The sequence below is a fragment of the Elephas maximus genome, chromosome 4 (genome assembly GCF_024166365.1).
Source record: "Elephas maximus indicus isolate mEleMax1 chromosome 4, mEleMax1 primary haplotype, whole genome shotgun sequence".
Classification (NCBI taxonomy): domain Eukaryota; kingdom Metazoa; phylum Chordata; class Mammalia; order Proboscidea; family Elephantidae; genus Elephas; species Elephas maximus.
Genome location: NC_064822.1, coordinates 102,965,151 through 102,985,692, shown reverse-complemented (window position 1 = coordinate 102,985,692; position 20,542 = coordinate 102,965,151). Strand labels below are relative to the sequence as shown.

General features: G+C 40.9%; 1 protein-coding gene across 8 annotated transcripts in view; it reads left to right on the top strand.

The window, feature by feature from the left end:
* The first annotated feature begins 18,795 nt into the window (after window positions 1–18,795).
* Window positions 18,796–20,542, top strand: part of SENP1 (SUMO specific peptidase 1) — a 61,662-nt gene continuing 59,915 nt past the window's right edge. For 2 of the 8 annotated variants that reach the window (XM_049882949.1, XM_049882947.1), the window contains exon 1: window positions 18,796–19,106. The gene's annotated coding sequence lies outside the window, so the exon portion shown is untranslated. Of the gene's footprint in view, window positions 19,107–19,139; window positions 19,194–19,260; window positions 19,754–20,542 lie in introns of those variants that run through there. The other 6 variants (XM_049882948.1, XM_049882944.1, XM_049882950.1 and 3 more) reach the window with 5 other exon arrangements.

Sequence of the window (20,542 nt, the reverse complement as noted above, 5' to 3'; positions counted from 1 at the left end):
TGTGCGCCTCACTCCTCAGGCTTGCCTTAGGTGCACTAGCTCGTATGACAATATTTAGACGCCTTTGTCAACCCACACTTCCTCTGTCACCATACTGTGTTCACCTGCAGGCCTCATGCACCGAGGCCCTGACATGCCCTGAAGGATACTTCTCAGGCTTCTCCTGTTAGAAGGATGGGGATAAGATATATACCATATTTTCTAGAATTGCCCAGATCTCAGATGTTCTCTCCCATCATCAGTCTATCATCATATTATGCATCCAATTTTTGATTCATAAGATAGGTCAACCATAGCTAGCTAGAGTACACCTTCCAACTATTAACGTTCCTGGAAAACTATATTTGAAATAAAAAAGTTGCTTAGTGGACAGAAAATTAGGAGAAGGGGAAATTACGGCCTTGGAGTTTAGGATTCACTTTTAAGGAGATATCCCTGTTTCAGGAGCTCCTGGGTGGCACAAACAGTGAAGCGCTCAATTACTAACTGAATGGTTGGTTGTGTGAACCCACCCAAAGGCACCTTGGAAGAAACACCTGGCAGTCTGCTTCCAAAAGATTCTAGCCATTGAAAACCCTGTAGAGCACAGCTGTACTGACACACATGGGGTTGCCTCAATGGCAACTGATTTTTTTTTAATCCCTATCTCATCATAGCATCAATTTCTGTAGTGCTGGAATATTTGCATCCCCTGATAACTTTCCCTTAAACAGTCCTGAATAAACACTGTCAAATTCTTACCATCCAGGTCCCTTTTTTTTTGTTTGTTTAATTACTGTTACTTCATTTACTCTCTACTAAAACATTCATGTTACACAAGTTTGATACATTACAATTGTGAATTGTTACCGATTTATTCAGTTATATCCCAGATCCATGCATGTGTCAGTTTGTCCTACTGTAGGGGTTTGCATGTTGCGTGTTACATCCGCCACACTTCTGTCAGTTTGTCATACTGTGGGAGCTTGCATGTTGCTGTGATGCTGGAAGCAACGCCACCAGTATTCAAATACCAGCAGGGTCACCCATGGTGGACAGGTTTCAGCTGAGCTTCCAGGCTAAGAGTAGGAAGAAGAACCCAGTGGTTTACTTCTGAAAAGAATTAGCCAGTGAAAACCTTATGAATAGCAGTGGGACATTGTCTGATATAGTGCCGGAAGATGAGCCCCTCAGGTTAAAAGGCACTCAAAATAGGATTGGGAAAGAGCTGCCTCCTCAAAGTAGGGTTGACCTTAAGGACATGGATGGAGACAAGCTTTTGAGACCTTCATTTCCTGGTGTGGCATGACTTAAAAGGAGAAGAAACAGCTGCAAACACCCATTAATGGAACATGGAATGTATGAAGTATGAATGTAAGAAAATTGGAAATCATAAAAAATGAAATGGTTTTTAAAGAGATGGAGAAACAAATCACAAACTTCATATGGAAAGGGAAGAGGCCATGGGTAAGTAAAGCATTACTGAAGAAGAGCAAAGTGGGAGGCTTTACACTACCTGATTTTAGAGTCTATTATACCACCACAGTAGTCAAAACAGCCTGGTACTGGTACAACAACAGATACATAGATCAATGGAACAGAATTAAGAATCAAGATGTAAATTCATCCACCTGTGAGCAGCTGATATTTGACAAAGGCCCAAAGTCTATTAAACGGGGAAAAGACAGTCTCTTTAACAAATGGTCCTGGCATAACCGGATAAATCCAAAAAAACCAAACCCGTTGCCGTAGAGTCAATTCTGACTCATAGCGACCCTATAGGACAGAGTAGAACTGTCCCATCAAGTTTCCAAGGAGCACCTTTTGGTTAGCAGCCGTAGCACTTAACCACGTAACTGGTTATCCGTCTGCAAAAAAAAAAGGAGACCCATACCTCACACCATGCACAAAAACTATCTCAAAATGGATCAAAGACCTAAATATATAATCTAAAATGATAAAGATTATGGAAGAAAAAATATGGACAATGCTAGAAGCCCTAATACATGGCATAAACAGAATACAAAACGTAACTAACAATGCACAAACACCAGAAGAGAAACTAGATAACTGGGAGCTCCTAAAAATCAAACACTTATGCTCACCAAAAGAATAAAAAGACAACCTACAGACTGGGGAAAAAAATTTTGGCTATGATACATCTGACCAAGGCCTAATCTCTAAAATCTACAAGATACTGCAAAACTTCAACAGCAAAAAGACAACTCAATTAAAAAATGGGCCAAAGATATGAACAGACATTTCACCAAGGAAGACATTCAGGCAGCTAAGATCTATGAGGAAATGCTCAAGATCATTAGCCATTAGAGAAATGCAAATTGAAACTACAATGTGATAGCATCTCACCCCAACAAGGCTAGCATTAATCCAAAAGACACAAAATAATAAATGTTGGAGAGGTTGTGGGGACACTAGAACACTTATACACTGCTGATGGGAATGTAAAATGGTACAACCACTTTGGAAATCGATCTGGTGCTTTCTTAACATGCTGGAAGTAGAAGTACCATAGGATCCAGCAATCCCAGTCCTTGGAATATATCCTAGAGAAATAAGAACCATCACACAAATAGACATATGCACACCCATGTTCATTGCAGCACTGCTCACAGTAGCAAAAAGATGGAAACAAACTAGGTGCCCATCAACAAATGAATGGATAAACAAATTATGGTATATTCACACAATGGGATCCTACCCAATGATAAAGAACAACAATGAATCCGAGAAACATAATATGGATGAATCTGGAAGACATTACGCTGAGTGAAATTAGTTGCAGAAGAACAAATATTGTATGAGACCACTATTATAAAAAACTCAAAAAAAGGTTTAAACACAGAAGAAAACATTCTTTGATGCTTATGAGGGTGGGGAGGGAGGGAGAAGGGAATTCACTAACTAGAAACAAACAAACAAAAAAACCCAAAACTGTGTGCCATCGAGTTGATTCTGACTCATAACAAACCTAACCAGATAGTAGACAAGAATTATCTTAGGTGAAGGGAAGGACAACACAAATACAGGGGAAGTCAGCACAACTGGACTAAACCAAAAGCTAAGAAGTTTCCTGAACACAACCAAACACTTTGAGGGACAGAGTAGCACAGGCGGGGGTCTGGGGACCATGGTTTCAGGGGACATCTAGGTCAATTGGCATAACAAAGTTTATTAAGAAAATGCTTTGCATCATACTTTGGTGTGTGGCGTCTGGGGTCCTAAGAGCTAGAAAGCGACCACCTAATTTGCATCAATTGGTCCCAACCTACCTGAAGCAAAGGAGGATGAAGAACACCAAAGACACAAGGAAAATACTAGCCCAAGAGACAAAAAGGGCCACATAAACCAGAGACTCCATCAGCCTGAGACCAAAAGAACTAGATGGTGCCTGGCTACCAGCAATGACCGTCCTGACAGGGAACATAAAAGAGAGTCCCTGATGGATCAGGAGAAAAGTGGAGTGCAGAACTGAAATTGTAATAAAAAGACCAGACTTAATGGTCTGATTGAGACTACAGGAACCCCAGAAAACATGGTCCCCTGTTAACTCAGACTCTGTTAACCCAGAAATAAATCCATTCCCGAAGTCAATTCTTCAGACAAAGATTAGACTGGACTTTAAGACATAAAATGATACTTGTGAAGAGTGTGCTTCTTAGTTCAAATAGATACACGAGACTAAATGGGCAGCTCCTGTCTGGAGGTACAATGAGAAGGCCGAAAGGGATAGGAGCTGGTTGAATGGACACAGGAAATCGGGGGTGGAAAGGAGGGGTATGCTGTCACGTTATGGGATAGCAACTAGGGTCACATAACAATGTGTGTATAAATTTTTGCATGAGAAACTAACTTGAGCTGTAAACTTTCACATAAAGTACAAAAAAATAAAAAGGACATAGAACACATAAACGTCAATATCCTAGATGTTAGTGAGCTGAAATGGACTGGTATTGGCCATTTTGAATCAGACAATCATATTGTCTACTATGCTGGGAATGACAACTTGAAGAGGGATGACTTTGCATTTATTGTCAAAAAGAACATTTCAAAGTCTATCCTGAAGTATAATGCCGTTAGTGATAGAATAATATCCGTATGCCTATAAGGAATACCAGTTAATATGATTATTACTCAAATTTATATGCCAACCACTAAGGCCAAAGATGAAAAAATTGAAAATTTTTACCAAATTCTGCAGTCTGAAATTGATCGAACATGCAATCAGGATGCATTGATAATTACTGGTGATTGGGATGTGAAAGTTGGAAACAAAGAAGAATGCTCAGTAATTGGAAAATATGGCTTTGGTGATAGAAACGATGCCAGAGATCGCATGATAGAATTTTGCAAGACCAACAACTTCTTAATTGCAAATACCTTTTTTTTAACAACATAAACAGTGACTATACACATGGACCTCGCCGGATGAAATACACAGGAATCAAATCAACTACATCTGTGGAAAGAGATGATGGAAAAACTCAATATCATCAGTCAGAACAAGGCCAGGGGCCAACTGTGGAACAGACCATCAATTGCTCATATGCAAGGTCACCTTGAAGCTGAAGAAAATTAGAACAAGTCCACAAGAACCAAAGTACGACCTTTAGTATATTCCACCTGAGTTTAGAGACCATTTCAAGAATATATTTGACACATTGAACACTAATGACCGAAGACCAGACAATTTGTGGAACGGCATCAAGGGCATCATATATAAAAAAAGCAAATGGTCATTAAAAAGAAAGGAAAGAACAAAATGGATGTCAGAAGAGACTCTGAAACTTGTTCTTGAAGGTTCAGTAGGTAAAGCAAAAGGAAGAAATGATGAAGTAAAAGGGCTGATCAGAAGATTTAAAAGGGTGGTTCGAGAGGACAAAATATTGTAATGACATGTGCAAAGACCTGGAGTTAGAAAGCCAAAAGGGAAGAACAGGCTCAACATTTCTCAAGCTGAAAGAACTGAAGAAAAAATTCAGTCCTCGAGTTGCAGAATTGAAGGATTCTATGGGGCAAATATTAAATGACCCAGGAAGCATCAAAAGAAGATAGAAGGAATATACTGAGTCACTATAACAAAAAGAATTGGTGGACATTCAGCCACTTCAGGAGGTAGCATATGATCAAGAACAGATGGTACTGAAGGAAAAGTCCAAGCTGCACTGAAGGCATTGGAGAAAAACAAGGCTCCAGGAATTGACAGAATACCAATTGAGATGTTGTCAACAAACAGATGCAGCACTGGAATGCTCACTCGTCTATGGCAAGAAACTTGGAAGAGAGCTACGTTCCCAACCAACTGGAACAGATCCATATTTATGCCTATTCCCAAGGAAGTGATCCAACCAAATTCAAAAATTATCAAATGTTATTAATACCACAGGGCAAGAAAAATTTTGCTGAAGATAATTCAAAAGCGGTTGCAGCAGTACATAGACAGGGAACTGCCAGAAGTTCAAGCTGGATTTAGAAGAGGATATGGAACCAGGGATATCATTGCAGATGTGAGATATATCCTGGCTGAAAGCAGAGAATACCAGAAAGATGTTTCCTTGTGTTTTAATGACTATCCAAAGACATTCTACTGTGTGGATCATAACAAATTTTGGATAACATTGCAAAGAAAGGGAATCCCAGCACACGTTAATTGTGCTCACGAGGAACTTGTACATAGATAAAGAGGCAATTGTTTAAACAGAATAAGGAGATATTGCGTGGTTTAAAGTCAGGAGGGGTGTGTGTCAGGGTTGTATCCTTTCACCATATTTATTCATTCTGTGTACTGACCAAATAATCTGAGAAGCTGCACTGTATAAAAAAGAATGGGGCATCAGGTTTGGAGGAAGACTTAGTAACAACCTGCATTAAGCAGATGACACAACCTTGCTTGCTGAAAGTGAAGAAGACTTGAAGCACTCAGTGATGAATATGAAGGACCAGAGCCTTCAGTATGGATTACACCTCAACATAAAGAAAACAAAAATCCTCACAACTGGACCAATAAGCAACAGTGATACATGGAGAAAAGATTGAAGATGTCAAGGATTTCATTTTACTTGGATCCACAATCAACACCGATCGAAGCAGCAGTCAAGAAATCAAAAGATTCAATAAAGACATGGAAGATCTAAATGCCACAATCAACCAACTTGACCTCACAGACATATGTAGAACACTCCACCCAACGGCAACCAAGAATACTTCCTTTTCTAGTGCACATGGAACATTCTCTAGAATAGACCACATATTAGGTCATAAAGCAAGCCTTAGCAAAATCCAAAACATTGAAATATTACAAAGCATCTTCTCTGAACCTAAGGCCATAAAAGTGGAAATCGATAACAGGAAAAGCAGGGAAAAGAAATCAAACACTTGGAAACTGAAAAAAGAATGGATTATAGAAGACATTAAGGATGGAATAAAGAAATTCATAGAATCCAATGAGAATGAAAACACTTCCTATCAGAACCTCTGGGGTACAGCGAAAGCAGTGCTCAGAGACCAATTTATATCAATAAATGCACACATACAAAAAGAAGAAAGGGCCAAAATCAAAGAATTATCCCTACAACTTGAACAAATAGAAAGAGAGCAACAAAAGAAAACCTCAGGCACCAGAGGAAAACAAATAATAAAAATTAGAGCAGAACTAAATGAATTAGAAAACAGAAAAACAATTGAAAGAATTAACAAGACCAAAAGCTGGTTTTTTGAAAAAATCAACAAAATCGATAAACCATTGGCCAAACTGACAAAAGAAAAACAGGAGCGGAAGCAAATAACCCGAATAAGAAATGAGATGGGCGATATTACAACAGACCCAACTGATACTAAAAGAATCATATCAGATTACTATGAAAAATTGTACTCTAACAAATTTGAAAACCTAGAAGAAATGGATGAATTCCTAGAAACACACTACCTACCTAAAGTAACAGAAACAAAGGTAGAACAACTAAATAGACCCGTAACAAAAGAAGAGATTGCAAAGGTAATCAAAAAAATCCCAACAACAACAACAACAAAAAAAGCCCTGGCCTGGATGGCTTCACTGCAGAGTTCTACCAAACTTTCAGAGAAGAGTTAACACTACTACTACTAAAGGGATTTCAGAGCATAGAGAGGGACGGAATACTCCCAAACTCATTCTATGAAGCCAGCATATCCCTGATACCAAAACCAGGTAAAGATACCACAAAAAAAGAAAATTATAAACCTATGTCTCTCATGAACTCAGATGCGAAAATCCTCAAGAAAATTCTAGGCAATAGAATTCAAGGACATGTCAAAAAAGAATTCACCATGACCAAGTGGGATTCATACCAGCTTTGCAGGGATGGCTCAACATTAGAAAAACAATTAATGTAATCCACCATATAAATAAAACGAAACACAAGAATCACATGATTTTATCAATTGATGCAGAAAAGGCATTTGACAAAGTTCAACAGCCATTCATGATAAAAACTCTCAGCAGAACAGGAGTAGAAGGAAAATTCCTCAACATAATAAAGGGCATTTATACAAAGCCAATAGCCAACATCATCCTAAATGAAGAGAGCCTGAAAGCATTCCCCTTCAGATCAGGAACCAGACAAGGATGCCCTTTATCACCGCTCTTATTCAACATTGTGCTGGAGGTCCTAACCAGAGCAATTAGGCTAGATAAAGAAATAAAGGGCATCCAGATTGGCAAGGAAGAAGTATGAATATCTCTATTTGTACATGACATGATCTTATACACAGAAAACCCTAAGGAATCCTGAAGAAAACTACTGAAACCAAGAGTTCAGCAGAGTATCACGATACAAGATAAACACACAAAAATCAGTTGGATTCCTCTACACCGACAAAAAGAACATCAAAGAGGAAATCACCAAATCAATACCATTTACAGTAACCCCCAAGAAGATAAAATAATTAGGAATAAATCTTACTAGAGATGTAAAAGACTTATACAAAGAAAACTACAAAACACTTCTGCAAGAAACCAAAAGAGACCTACATAAATGTAGAAACATACTTTGCTCATGGATAGGAAGACTTAACATTGTAAAAATGTCTATTCTACCAAAAGCCATCTTTAGATTTAATGCAATTGCAATCCAAATTCCAACATTTTTTAATGAGATGGAGAAACAAATCACCAAATTCATATGGAAGGGAAAGAGGCCCCGGATAAGTAAAGCATTACCGAAAAAGAAGACCAAAGTGGGAGGTCTCACTCTACCTGATTTTAGAACCTATTATACCGCCACAGTAGTCGGAACAGAACTGAGAATCCAGACATAAATCTATCCACATATGACCAATTGATATTTGACAAAGGCCCCAAATCAGTTAAATGGGGAAAAGACAGTCTTTTTAACAAATGGTGCTGGCGTAACTGGATATCTGTCTGCAAAACAATAAAACAAGACCCACACCTCACACCATGCACAAAAACAAACTCAAAATGGATCAAAGACCTAAATATAAAATCTAAAACAATGAAGATCATGGAAGAAAAAATAGGACAATGCTAGGAGCCCTAATACATGGCATAAACAGTACACAAAACATTACTAACAATGCAGGAGAAAAACTAGATAACTGGAAGCTCCTAAAAATCAAACACCTATACTCATGCAAAGACTTCACCAAAAGAGTAAAAAGACTACCTACAGACTGGGAAAAAGTTTTTAGCTATGACACTTCCGATCAACGCCTGATCTCTAAAATCTACGTGATACTGCAAAAACTCAACTACAAAAACACAACCCAATTAAAAAGTGGGCAAAAGATATGAATAGACACTTCACTAAAGAAGACATTCATGAAGCTAACAGATACATGAGGAAATGTTCATGATCATTAGCCATTAGAGAAATGCAGATCAAAACTACAATGAGATTTCATCTCACTCCAACAAGGCTGGCATTAATCTAAAAAACACAAAATAATAGATGTTGGAGAGGCTGTGGAGAGACTAGAACACTTATACACTGCTGGTGGGAATGTCAAATGGTACAACCACTTTGGAAATCGATTTGGCGCTTCCTTAAAAAGCTAGAAATAGAGCTACCATACGATCCACCAATCCCACTCCTTGGAATATAGCCTAGAGAAAAAATAGCCTTTACACAAACAGATACATGCACACCCATGTTTACTGCAGCACTGTTTATAATAGCAAAAAGATGGAAGCAACCAAGGTGCCCGTGAACAGGTGAATGGATAAATTATGGTGTATTCACACAATGGAATACTACACATCGATAAAGAACAGTGAAGAATCTGTGAAAGTTTTCATAACATGGAGGAACCTGGAAGGCATTATGCTGAGTAAAATTAGTCAGTTGCAAAAGGACAAATAGTATATAAGACCGCTATTATAAGAACTTGAGAAATAGTTTACACTGAGAAGATAATATTCTTTTGTGGTTACAAGAGTGGGGAGGGAAGGGGAGTGGGAAAGGGGTATTCACTAATTAGATAGTAGATAAGAACTACTTTAGGTGAAGGGAAAGACAATACACAATACAGGCGAGGTCAGCACAACTGGACTAAACTAAAAGCAAAGATGTTTCCTGAATATAGTGAATGCTTCGAAGGCCAGTGTAGCAGCGGCAGGGGTTTGGAGGTCATGGTTTCAGGGGACATCTAAGTCAACTGGCATAATAAAATCTGTTAAGAAAACATTCTGCATCCCACTGTGAAGAGTGGCATCTGGGGTCTTAAATGCTAGCAAGCAGCCATCTAAGATGCATCAATTGGTCTCAACCCGCCTAGATCAAAGGAGAATGAAGAACATCAAGGACACAAGATAATTATGGGCCCAAGAGACAGAAAGGGCCACATGAACCAGAGACTGCATGGTTCCGAGACCAGAAGAACCAGATGGTGCCCGGCTATGACCGATGACTGCCCTGACAGGGAACACAACAGGGAATCCCTGAGGGAGCAGGAGAGCAGTGGGATGCAGACCCCAAACTCTCATAAAAAGACCAGACTTAATGGTCTGACTGAGACTGGAAGGACTCCCAGACCTTCTGTTGGCACAGGACAGGAACCATTCCCAAACCCAACTCTTCAGACATGGAATGGACTGGACAATGGGTTGGAGAGGGATGCTGGTGAGGAGTGAGCTTCTTGGATCAGGTGAACACTTGAGAGTATGTTTGCATCTCCTCTCTGGAGGGCAGATGAGAAGGTAGAGGGGGTTAGAAGCTCACTAAATGGACACAAAAGAAAGAGTGGAGGGAGAGAGCGGGCTGTCTCATTAAGGGGAGAGTAACTAGGAGTATGTAGCAGGGTATATATAAGTTTTTGTGTGAAAGACTGACTTGATTTGTAAACTTTCACTTAAAGCACAATAAAAATTATTAAAAAAAAAAAAAAGAAGAAGAGTCACTGGTTACCTAGGAGGTTGTCCATCAGTGAAGTCTAGGAGAGGCTTTAGGTCTAGTAGGCAGTTGATCTGTTGGACCAGCACCTGGCCCACAAAGCTGCCTGCTGCCCCCAAGCCTCTGTCCTGAAGATAGCTGTCCAAGGCTCTTAGCTATTTGGAAATGCTAATCACCTTTCTTTATAAATGCTGGGGTCCAGAGCTTAGGGGTGAAAGATGAGGCCTAGGTGCCTCGCTTCCTTGCTGTGCCCCATTGCAGGACTAAATGGCTTCCTTATGCTGGGGGTAGATCCTTTATGGGCCAGAAACATACATACACACACAGAGAGACATACACGCACAGCCTGCCTCATCATAGTACAGGCAGAGCTGTTTATCCTGATGGGCAGGGAGTTGGAGAAAATAACAGCTGCTCTCCTGCCAGGTGTGACGCCGGAAACAAAATACAGTCTGTTTTCCTCAAGGACTACAGCTCAACATCTCCAGATATAGCTACACTTAGAGCAAGATGCAGATCATGCCGGAAGGAGTACCTACGGATTTTTCAGGCTGGCAGCAGCAGAAAAACATCAGGCTGGGGTTTTTGCATGTGCGGTATCAGGGGCTCTGTGCTTGCCGCTGTCAACCATGCTATTTGATGACAGAAGTTCTTCACTGGTACCCAATAGCGGGCCAGGCTCTGGTCCAACAGATTAACTGCCTGCTAGACCTAAAGCCTCTCTTAGACTTCACTGATGGACCCACCTCCTAAGTAACCAGTGACTGTTTTTTTTTTTTTTTTAATAATTTTTATTGTGCTTTAAGTGACAGTTTACAAATCAAGTCAGTCTCTCACACAATCGGCTACACTGCCTAGGTGCAGGGAATGAAGTGAGGCAATGGCATTATTCATTCCATCATAGCAGGGGACCCCTCTTGTCCCCATCCAAACCAACTTCTACCCAGTAGCCAGAACAATCTTTTAAAAACATAAACATTCTCTTGCTTTAAAACTCTTCAGTGATTTCCCATAGCTCAAAAAAAAAAAAAAAAAGCATCAAGAAAATCCAGAAGGCATTGCATGATCTGGCTCTTACATACCTTCATACTTCCACCTCCAACTAGTCTTCTCATTGAAATCATATGGGCCCACTCTGCTCTACCATAGAGGAAAATTTCTTCCCGATTTACAGCCTACTGTCTTTTTGCCCCAGAAAGCTCTTCTTCCCCCTTTGCCTGGCTAACTCATTCCTCAGGGCTTTTCTGACTTCTCAGGACAGATCAGGTCCCCTGTTTTACATTATGATTACATGATGTAATTTTCCTTCATTGCACTGTCGTTGTTAGGTGCTGTCATTTTGGTTCTGATTCATAGCAACCCTATGTAAAGCAGAACAAAACACTGCCCAGTCGTGTCCTGTCCTCACAATCATTGCTGTGTTTGCATTGAGAGTCTTCCTCTTTTTGGCTGACTCCCAGCATGATGTCTTTCTTCAGGAACTGGTCCCTCCTGATAACATGTACAAAGTACATGAGATGAAGTCTCATCATCGTCACTTACGGAGCATTCTGGCTGAGTTCTTCCAAGACAGATTTGTTTGTTCCTTTGGCAATCCATGGTATATTCAATATTCTTTTCCAACATCACAATTCAAACGCATCAATTCTGGGGCCAACAGGGAAGATGTTTGGTTCCCCTTCTCTAGTGGCTCTTACCTGAGACCTCGGTGCTTGAAGCCAGAAGCTGAACATCAGAATTTTGTCCATGGGATAATGCTGAGTTCAAACCACAGAAGCAGGCCCAAACGGGTCATCAAAGCAATGGGGGTTAGTATTAGGTATTGAGCAAAACGAGATCAGAAAAAGCAGAGAAGATGAGAAATAATCTGTACATATTCTAGAAACAGAACAGAGCCAACAAAGCCAACAGATGAATTTATTTCTTGTTCCTGGCCCCCTTTTTTGATAGGCAAAGCACATCTGACTAGAGGGATATAGATCATGCACTTTTGCCATATATAGAGAGATACATATTACCATATAATCTGAATAAATTGATATTCTTATATATAAATCATTTTCTTTTGAGTCTGGTTGACTCTGGGTACACTAGCAAGATTGAATTCAGTTTGAGTTTATGCAACTTCACAGCTTAGGCCTGGGTCCTGGACCATGTCCTGCCAACATGCTGGAGCTCAGTGAAGCTCTGCCTAAGCAGTAAGTGACTCTTCCTTTCCCTACCTCACGATGGCATCTTCTTTTTAAATTCAACTTTTTCAACCAAAATTATCAAGCTCTTAACTTATACATTGTTTCATATTATCCCCTCTCCTTGATTCTCAGCTCCTAAGGGACATGAAAAGTGGCCAGCTCATTTTCTCATCTCCTATTGAGACTAGCACAATGACTTAAAATAAGTGTTCAAAAATTACTGAATAAATACTACTGTTTCCTAGGTACTGGGCGTGATTACTCCAATGACATTGTGAACTTCTTGAGCAAAACCTTCTGAGACCCAAGTTCCTTCTGAAAAAATAAGGGGGTTGGACTAAATAATCTCTAAGTTATTTCCAAACTGTAAGCTATTGGAAAAATAATAAGGATATGTCATTCAAATATATATAAAACCAAATCCGTTGCTGTTGAGTCGATTCCGACTCATAACAACCCTACAGGATAGAGTAGAACTGCCCCGTAGAGTTTCCAAGGAACAAGTGGTGGATTCAAACTGCCAAACTTTTGGTAAGCAACCGAGCTCTTGACTACTGCGCCGCCAGGACTCCATGCTCTATCTCTCTCTCTACACAAACACACACAACACTAACACCACCACCACTAGTCTGTCGGTTTGTTGTACTGTGGTGGCTTGCAGGTTGCCGTGATGCTGGAAGCTATGCCACTGGTATTTCAGATATCAGCACGGTCATGCACGGTGGACAGGTTTCAGTGGAGCTTCCAGACTAAGATAGACTAGGAAGAAGGACCTGACAGTCTACTTCTGAAAAAAATGGCTAGTGAAAACCTTACAAATAGCAGCAGAATGTTGTCTGATATGGTGCCGGAAGATGAACTCCTCAGATTCGAAAGCACTCAAAATATGACTGGGGAAGAGTTGCCGCCTCAAAGCAGAGCTGACCTTAATGACGTGGATGGAATCAAGCTTTTGGGATCTTCATTTGCTGATGTGGCATGACTCAAAATGAGAAGAAACTGCTGCAAACATCCATTAATAACTGGACTATGCAATGTTTAAAGTACGACTCTAGGAAACTTGGAAGTTATCAAAAGTGAAATTGAATGCTTGAAGATCAATATCCTAGGCATTAGTGAGCTGAAATGGACTGGTATTGGCCATTTCAAATTGGACAATCATGTGGTCTACTATCCCGGGAATGAAAAATTGAAGAGGAACAGGGTCACATTTATTGTCAAAAAGAACATCTCAAGATCTGTCCTGAAGTACAATGCTATCAGGGATGGGATAATGTCTATACGCACACAAGGAAGACTGGTTTACATGACTAACACTCAAATTTACACAACTACTAATGCCAACAATGAAGAAACTGAAGATTTTTATCAGCTTCTGCAGTCTGAAATTGATCAAACATGCAATCAATATGCATTGATAATTACTGGAGAATGGAACATGAAAGCTAGAAACAAAGAGGGATCAGTAGTTGGAAAATATGGCCTTGGTGATAGAAATGACAGTGGAGATTGCATGATAGAATTTTACGAGACCAACAACCTATTCATTGGAAATACCTTTTTTAAACAACATAGATGATGACCATATACGTATAGCTCGCCAGATGGAATACACAGAAATCAGATTGACTACATCTGTGAAAAGAGAGAATGGAAAAGCTCAATATCATCAATCAAGGAATAAGGCCAGGGGCCAACTGCAGAACCATCAATCGCTAATATGCAAGTTCAAATTGAAGCTGAAGAAAATTAAAACAAGTCCACGAGAGGCAAAGTACAACCTTGAGTATATCCCATCTGAAGTTAGAAACCGCCTCAAGAATAGATTTGACACGTTGAACACTAATGACCTAAGATTAGACGAGTTGTGGGATGACATCAAGGATAACATACATGAAGAAAGCAAAAGGTCATTAAAAAGACAGGAAAGAAAGAAAAGACCAAAATGGATTTCCGAAGAGATTCTGAAACTTGCTCTTGAACGTCGAAAGCTAATGTGAAAGGAAGAAATGATGAAATAAAAGAACTGAACAGAAGATTACAAAGAGAAGATGAAGTATTAAAATGTATAATAACCTGGAATAGGAAAACCAAAAGAGAAAAACACACTCAGCATTTCTCCAGCTGAAAGAACTGAAGAAAAGATTTAAGCCTCAAATTGCAATACTGAAGAATTCTATTGGCAAAATATTGAACAACACAGGAAGCATCAAAGGAAGGTAGAAGGAATACACAAAGTCACTGTACCAAAAAGAAATGGTTGATGTTCAACAATTTCAGGAGGTAGCATATGATCATTAAACCAGTGGTATTAAAGGAAGAAGTCCAAGCTGCACTGAAGGCATTGGCAAAAACAAGGCTCCAGGAATTGACGGAATACCAGTTGAGGTGTTTCAACAAATGGATACAATGCTGGAAGCTCTTACTCATCTGTGCCAAGAAATTTGGAAGACAGCTACCTGCCCAGCCAACTAGAAGAGATCCATATTTGTGTCCTTCCAAAGAAAGTTGATCCAACAGACTGGAGAAATTATCGAATAACATCATTAATATCACACGCAAGTAAAATTTGGCTGAAGATCATTCAAAAGCAGTTACAGCAATACCTCAACAGGAAATTGCCAGAAATTCAAGCCAGATTCACAAGAGGATGTAGAAAGAGGGATATCATTGCAGATGTCAGATGGATCATGGCTGAAAACAGAGAATACCAGAAAGATGTTTACCTGTGTTTTACTGCCTATGCAAAGGTGTTAAACTGTGTGGATCATAACAAATTATGGGTAACACTGCAAAGAATGCAAATTTCAGACCCCTTAATTGTGCTCATGCCAAATAGATCAAGAAGCAGTTGTTCAAAGAGAACGAGCAGATACTGGGTGGTTTAAAATCAGGAAAGGTGTGTGTACTTACTGAATCTGAATGCTGAGCAAATAATCTAAGAAGCTGGACTACGTGAAGAAGAATGGGGCATCAAGATTGGAGGAAGACTCATTAACAACCTGTGAAATGCAGATAACATAAGCTCATTTGCTGAAAGAAAAGAGGACTTGAAGCACTTACTGATGAAGATCAAAGACTACAGCCTTCAGTCTGGATTACACCTAACATAAAGGAAACAAAAATTCTCACAACTAGGCCAATAAGTAATAGTCATGATAAATGGAGAAAATATTGAAGTTGCCAAAGATTTCATTTCACTTGGATCCACAATCAACACCCATGGAAGCAGCAGTCAAGAAACCAACCTTATATGGCATTGGGCAAATCTAACGCAAAAGACCTCTTTAAGACTTTCAAAAGCGAAGATGTCACTTTGAGGACTAAGGTGCACCTGACCAAAGCCATGGTATTTTCAATTGCCTCATATGCATGTGAAAGCTGGACAACGAATAAAGAAGACTGAAGAAGGATCGAGGCCTTTTAATTAGGGTCTTGATGAAGAATATTGAATATACCATGGACTGCCAGAAGAATGAACAAATCTGTCTTGGAAGAAGTACAACCAGAATGCTCCTTACAAGGGAGAATGGTGAGACTTCATGTCATGTACTTTGACATGTTATCAGGAGGGACCGGTTCCTGGAGAAGGACATCATACTTAATAAAGTAGAAGGTCAGCAAAAAGAAGAAGGCACTTAATTAGATGCGCTGACATGGTGCAACAACGGGCTTAAACATGGCAATGATTGTGAGGATGGTGCAGGACCAGGCAGTGTTTCGTTCTATTGTACATAGGGTCGTTATGGGTTGGAATGACTTGATGGCACTTCACACATATATATACATATATACATATTTTTTATTACAGCCTCTCTATCATTTCTAGTAGAGTATTTGACACATAGTGGGAACTCTGTAACTGCAAAGAACTGATTCCAATGTAGATGTATTTCATTGAGAAGAAAATCATAGATTTGTTTCTGACGCTTCAAGTAAATAGCTTATGAATTGAACATTACCTTAACTACGAGAAAAATTGTTATTAAATGAATTCCCAAGGTGAATATTTTTATATTTAGAATAGTATTGTAATACGATAACTCATTAAGTGAATCCCTTTTTTAAGTCTCCCGTTTTTACATATTAAGGTTGCTGACAGTAAACCAGATTAGCAGCTTATAGTTATGAGGAAGCCAAGTGATTTATTACTGACTAAATCAAGCTATCTTTCATAGAGAGAATTGTTCCTTTCTCTACAGTTTCCCAGATGACCTCTCACATACACACACATACATGCACTTTTTTCTTTGCACCGTAACTCTTACTTCAACTTTATTAAGTCTACCCCAATTTATAGTACTTTTTTTTTCACGTAAGCTTTTCACTTTCCAGTACTCCTTTCCAAACTCTGCCCACTTATTTACTCACATGCCTCACCATTTTTGAAAATGGGTATGCCTTCCACGGTAGCTGGATCATCCACAGTGTGTAGACTCGTCAAGATGTCTGTCTCTGGTGGTAGCTTTTGTATGAGCATGCCGGAGGTTGAAACTTCCCCAGCTGGGAAGCAATAACTCTAGGTCACCCTCAAGGTGGGGTCCAGGGAAAAGAATGTTTGTTACTCCCGTTCATTCTCCCTATGGCTCCCAGCTGTCCAGGACCTTATTTCCATAAATCCAGTGAAAAATTAGAGAAAAGATGACTCTTCTCAAAAACTATCTTATCTAAAAAAGTTACTATTCCTTCCACAATATAAATGGAGAAAATGCAGGACACACACAAGATACTTTGAGACTGGGATAAAAGAGAAGGCCATTTTTCTTTGAAGCTTGATTTATCTTACAGACTTTATAGCGTTAATCACAATGGCAACAAGGACTCCCACAGAGGAGTTCAGACAGGTTGAAATAATTCATAAAGGGCAGGGAAATCAACTACCTGCTCGTGGGCTATAATGTCTGCTCCCCCTCAACTCCCTAGCCTTCCCTATCTTCCTAAGGGCCTGACTCCACATATCAGGCAAAAATCTCACCTGATACTTGTACAACAAAAAGACATGACTCAGTGACAAATATCTTATATAATAGTGGGAATAGAATAAATAAGGTTAATTGACCCTTGAAACCTGTATTTACACTAGTAAGTTTCAAGTGCTGTGTTGAGACTTCCTGCAAGGGGACCCTTTCCCTATCACTGGGGTACGATCAGGAGGCAATAGTACCTGTGCTCTGAGGAGTTCTGACTAACCGGCGAGATTGAATCATACGCATGAAAAATTTCAGATGAAATTCCTCTTTATGCATGGCTGTCTCCTAGAAATAGAGACAGAGTTTAATCTAAATGAACAGATCTGTGGAATGATTAAGATGGACAAAACTGATATGTACCAGGTATGTCCAATACTACTAGGCCTAAAGTCCTGACTGTAGAGAAGTATCAGCATATGGTGATAAAAATAATCTACTTTTATACATTTGACAGGGCAGGAGCCCCTGAACTCATCAGGCACCCTCTTTTCCTAGCTGCTGAAAGTGTTTAAAAGTGTGGGGGCCACCAGGGGCCTCTCTTATTCAAGTCTGAGCTCAAACTCTGGCTTTCATCTGGGTTTAGAGTGACTACTCAGAAGCGTATCTCCAAGACTTCTAGACAGGTCCTGGGTCCAGAGGCCTGTCAAATTGAGGTGATTTGGTAAACAGTTTGGATGAACAAACACATTATTTCTTCCCAAGGCCTTTTAGCCGTTCAAAGGTCATAGACTACTGGGTTCTTTCCTATCTCTTCCCAGAAAAGTAGATCTCTGGTGGGTGCCTTATAGCTTACCTGACACCTCGTCTGGAAGGTTCTACATGTTCCCAGACACTAACCTAAGCCCTCTCCAAGCTGCTCCCCCTATCCCTCACCCCCACCCCCACCCCCAAATGGTCATTTAAGCGTGATGCTGTGCGAGGAGTGTTGGAACTGCAAGATAGGAAGCTTGTTTCCTAGTCTCAGATCTGTCATGCACTTTGGGGACATGACTTTACTTCTCTGAGCCTGTTAAAATATCTCCAGTAACCCCCACAAGCACTAATGTTCTGTGATTTTCAACAAAGCACAGTATAGTCTGAGATTCGATTTAGCTCTTAGGTCCCCATCTGTCGGGGAAGCCACAGATTTTCGCAGATCTAGGGCCACAGCGAAAAGCTGCCATGGAAACCAAAGCGTAAGCAAAAAATCTCCGTGCGGAACCAGAAGGCGGCGGGTACGGAGACCCGGGGAACAGAGAAATGCGAAGGACGAGGAGCTCACTAACAGTATTCCGAGAACAAGAAGTAGCATAAAGCTCAAACTGAAAGCCTCGGAAGAGAGAAAGTATGACCACAGCCTCTGGTGCTCCCAGGGATTCTCGGCCCTCGCTACACCGCCAGGCGTTCCGTGGGTCCTCAACTCTGCTCTTTGACCCGCCCCGTCCCACTGCGCCCTACTCCGCAGCCACCCCAGCTGCTGTTCCGGTGATGTGGGGGCGTTTCCGGTTCGCGACGGTTCCCGGGTTTTGCGTTCCGCGCCCGACCGGAAACCCCTTCGCATAGCAGCCGGTTCCGGTTCGGTGAGTGGCGGCGGGAAGCTGGGGGAGGGGTGAGGATGGAGGGAGCCTGGGCCAGGAGGCAGTGCCGGACCGGGTCCACTGGCCTAGGTTGGGTTGGGCAGAAGCGGGGACCGCTGTGGGTCGGGCGCCTTTTTCTCTGCCCCGCCCCCCTAGGACCACCCCCCGCCCCCCCTGCTGTCCCTCGGCCACAGTTCGGCGGGTGGCCGTTAGTTAGGCTCCCTGAAGCCGTTCCTTCGGGCCCTTTTCTCCTGGATCGCGGAGAAGTCGCCGCCCTCCCCTACCCGCCGCCGGTGCCGCAGGCCCCATCTGGGCACCCAACCCTGCTGGTGGGGAAAAGGCCGGCTGGGGTTTCGGGGCTTTCCCGCCAGAGCAGGGGTTTCTCTCAGGGAAGAGCCGTTTTCGCCGGGAAGCGCAGCTTTCCTGTCACACCTGCTTCGCCTTCCGCCTTCTTTGAGACCTGAGTGATCTTTCTCGGCTACTTCTGCGTCTCACGTAAACATTTCTCAGCTCTCTTTACTATAGGGTATCTCCCTGAGATGTGATATCGCTAGTGCCACCAACCAGAAAGAGACGTCTCCACTCTCCTGTCCAGCTTATGAAAATCCCCTTAGCTGCCACAGTTTGCTTACCTGTCTCATCGCCTCCTGGTAATTCCGTCGAACTGTCTCTTTCTTGGTGTACCCTAAAGTGATCTCTGAATGGATGCCCAGTTTCTCTTGTCTTGAGCTTGGTGATTTCTGTTTATCGGTGCCTCTGCAGTATTTCCACTATCTTGTTGGCTATAACTTGCCCCTTTATCACTTTCAAGTCAGCCTTGTTAACGTTTGGTACTCTTTATTATGATATTTGGGGTGGTGATTCTTGTAACATTTATATAAAAATTTTATAGGCTACCAACTATTTGACTTAGCGTCTTTGTTCCAGTTGGGTATTCTGGATGGAATAGATCTCATCATTTTCTCAATCTTTGTTTTTCATAAAGATAATTTGTGTTAAGGACTCCATTGAAATATAGGTTACACTGAATTACAAAATTGCAAGTACAGTGCAACTTTAAGCATCTCTTTAACCATAATCTCTTAAGTTTCCAGTTTAGAGAAGGCCTCCCCTTTTTTCCCTCCAGTCCTTTTCAGGAAGCCTCATTTGTTTTTATCTTGAGAAACCTCATTTGTTTTTACCTGATTCCAGTTAATTATCCTGATTGTAAAGAAGGTCTTGATGTCACCCATTTGATGAGTTAAATCTGGAGGGAGTGGTCAGATACAGGCTCTGCCACTTCAGGCTAGGTGATGTAGCTCTTGACTACTGCTTTTGAAGTCCTTCCTTTCTTTCCCCCGGATTCCCTTGCTTTCTACCAGTTGCACCAACTCTATTGTCTTGCTGTAAGTATCTGTTTATGGTGTAGCTTCCCCCATAAGACAGTGAGTTCCTCAGCA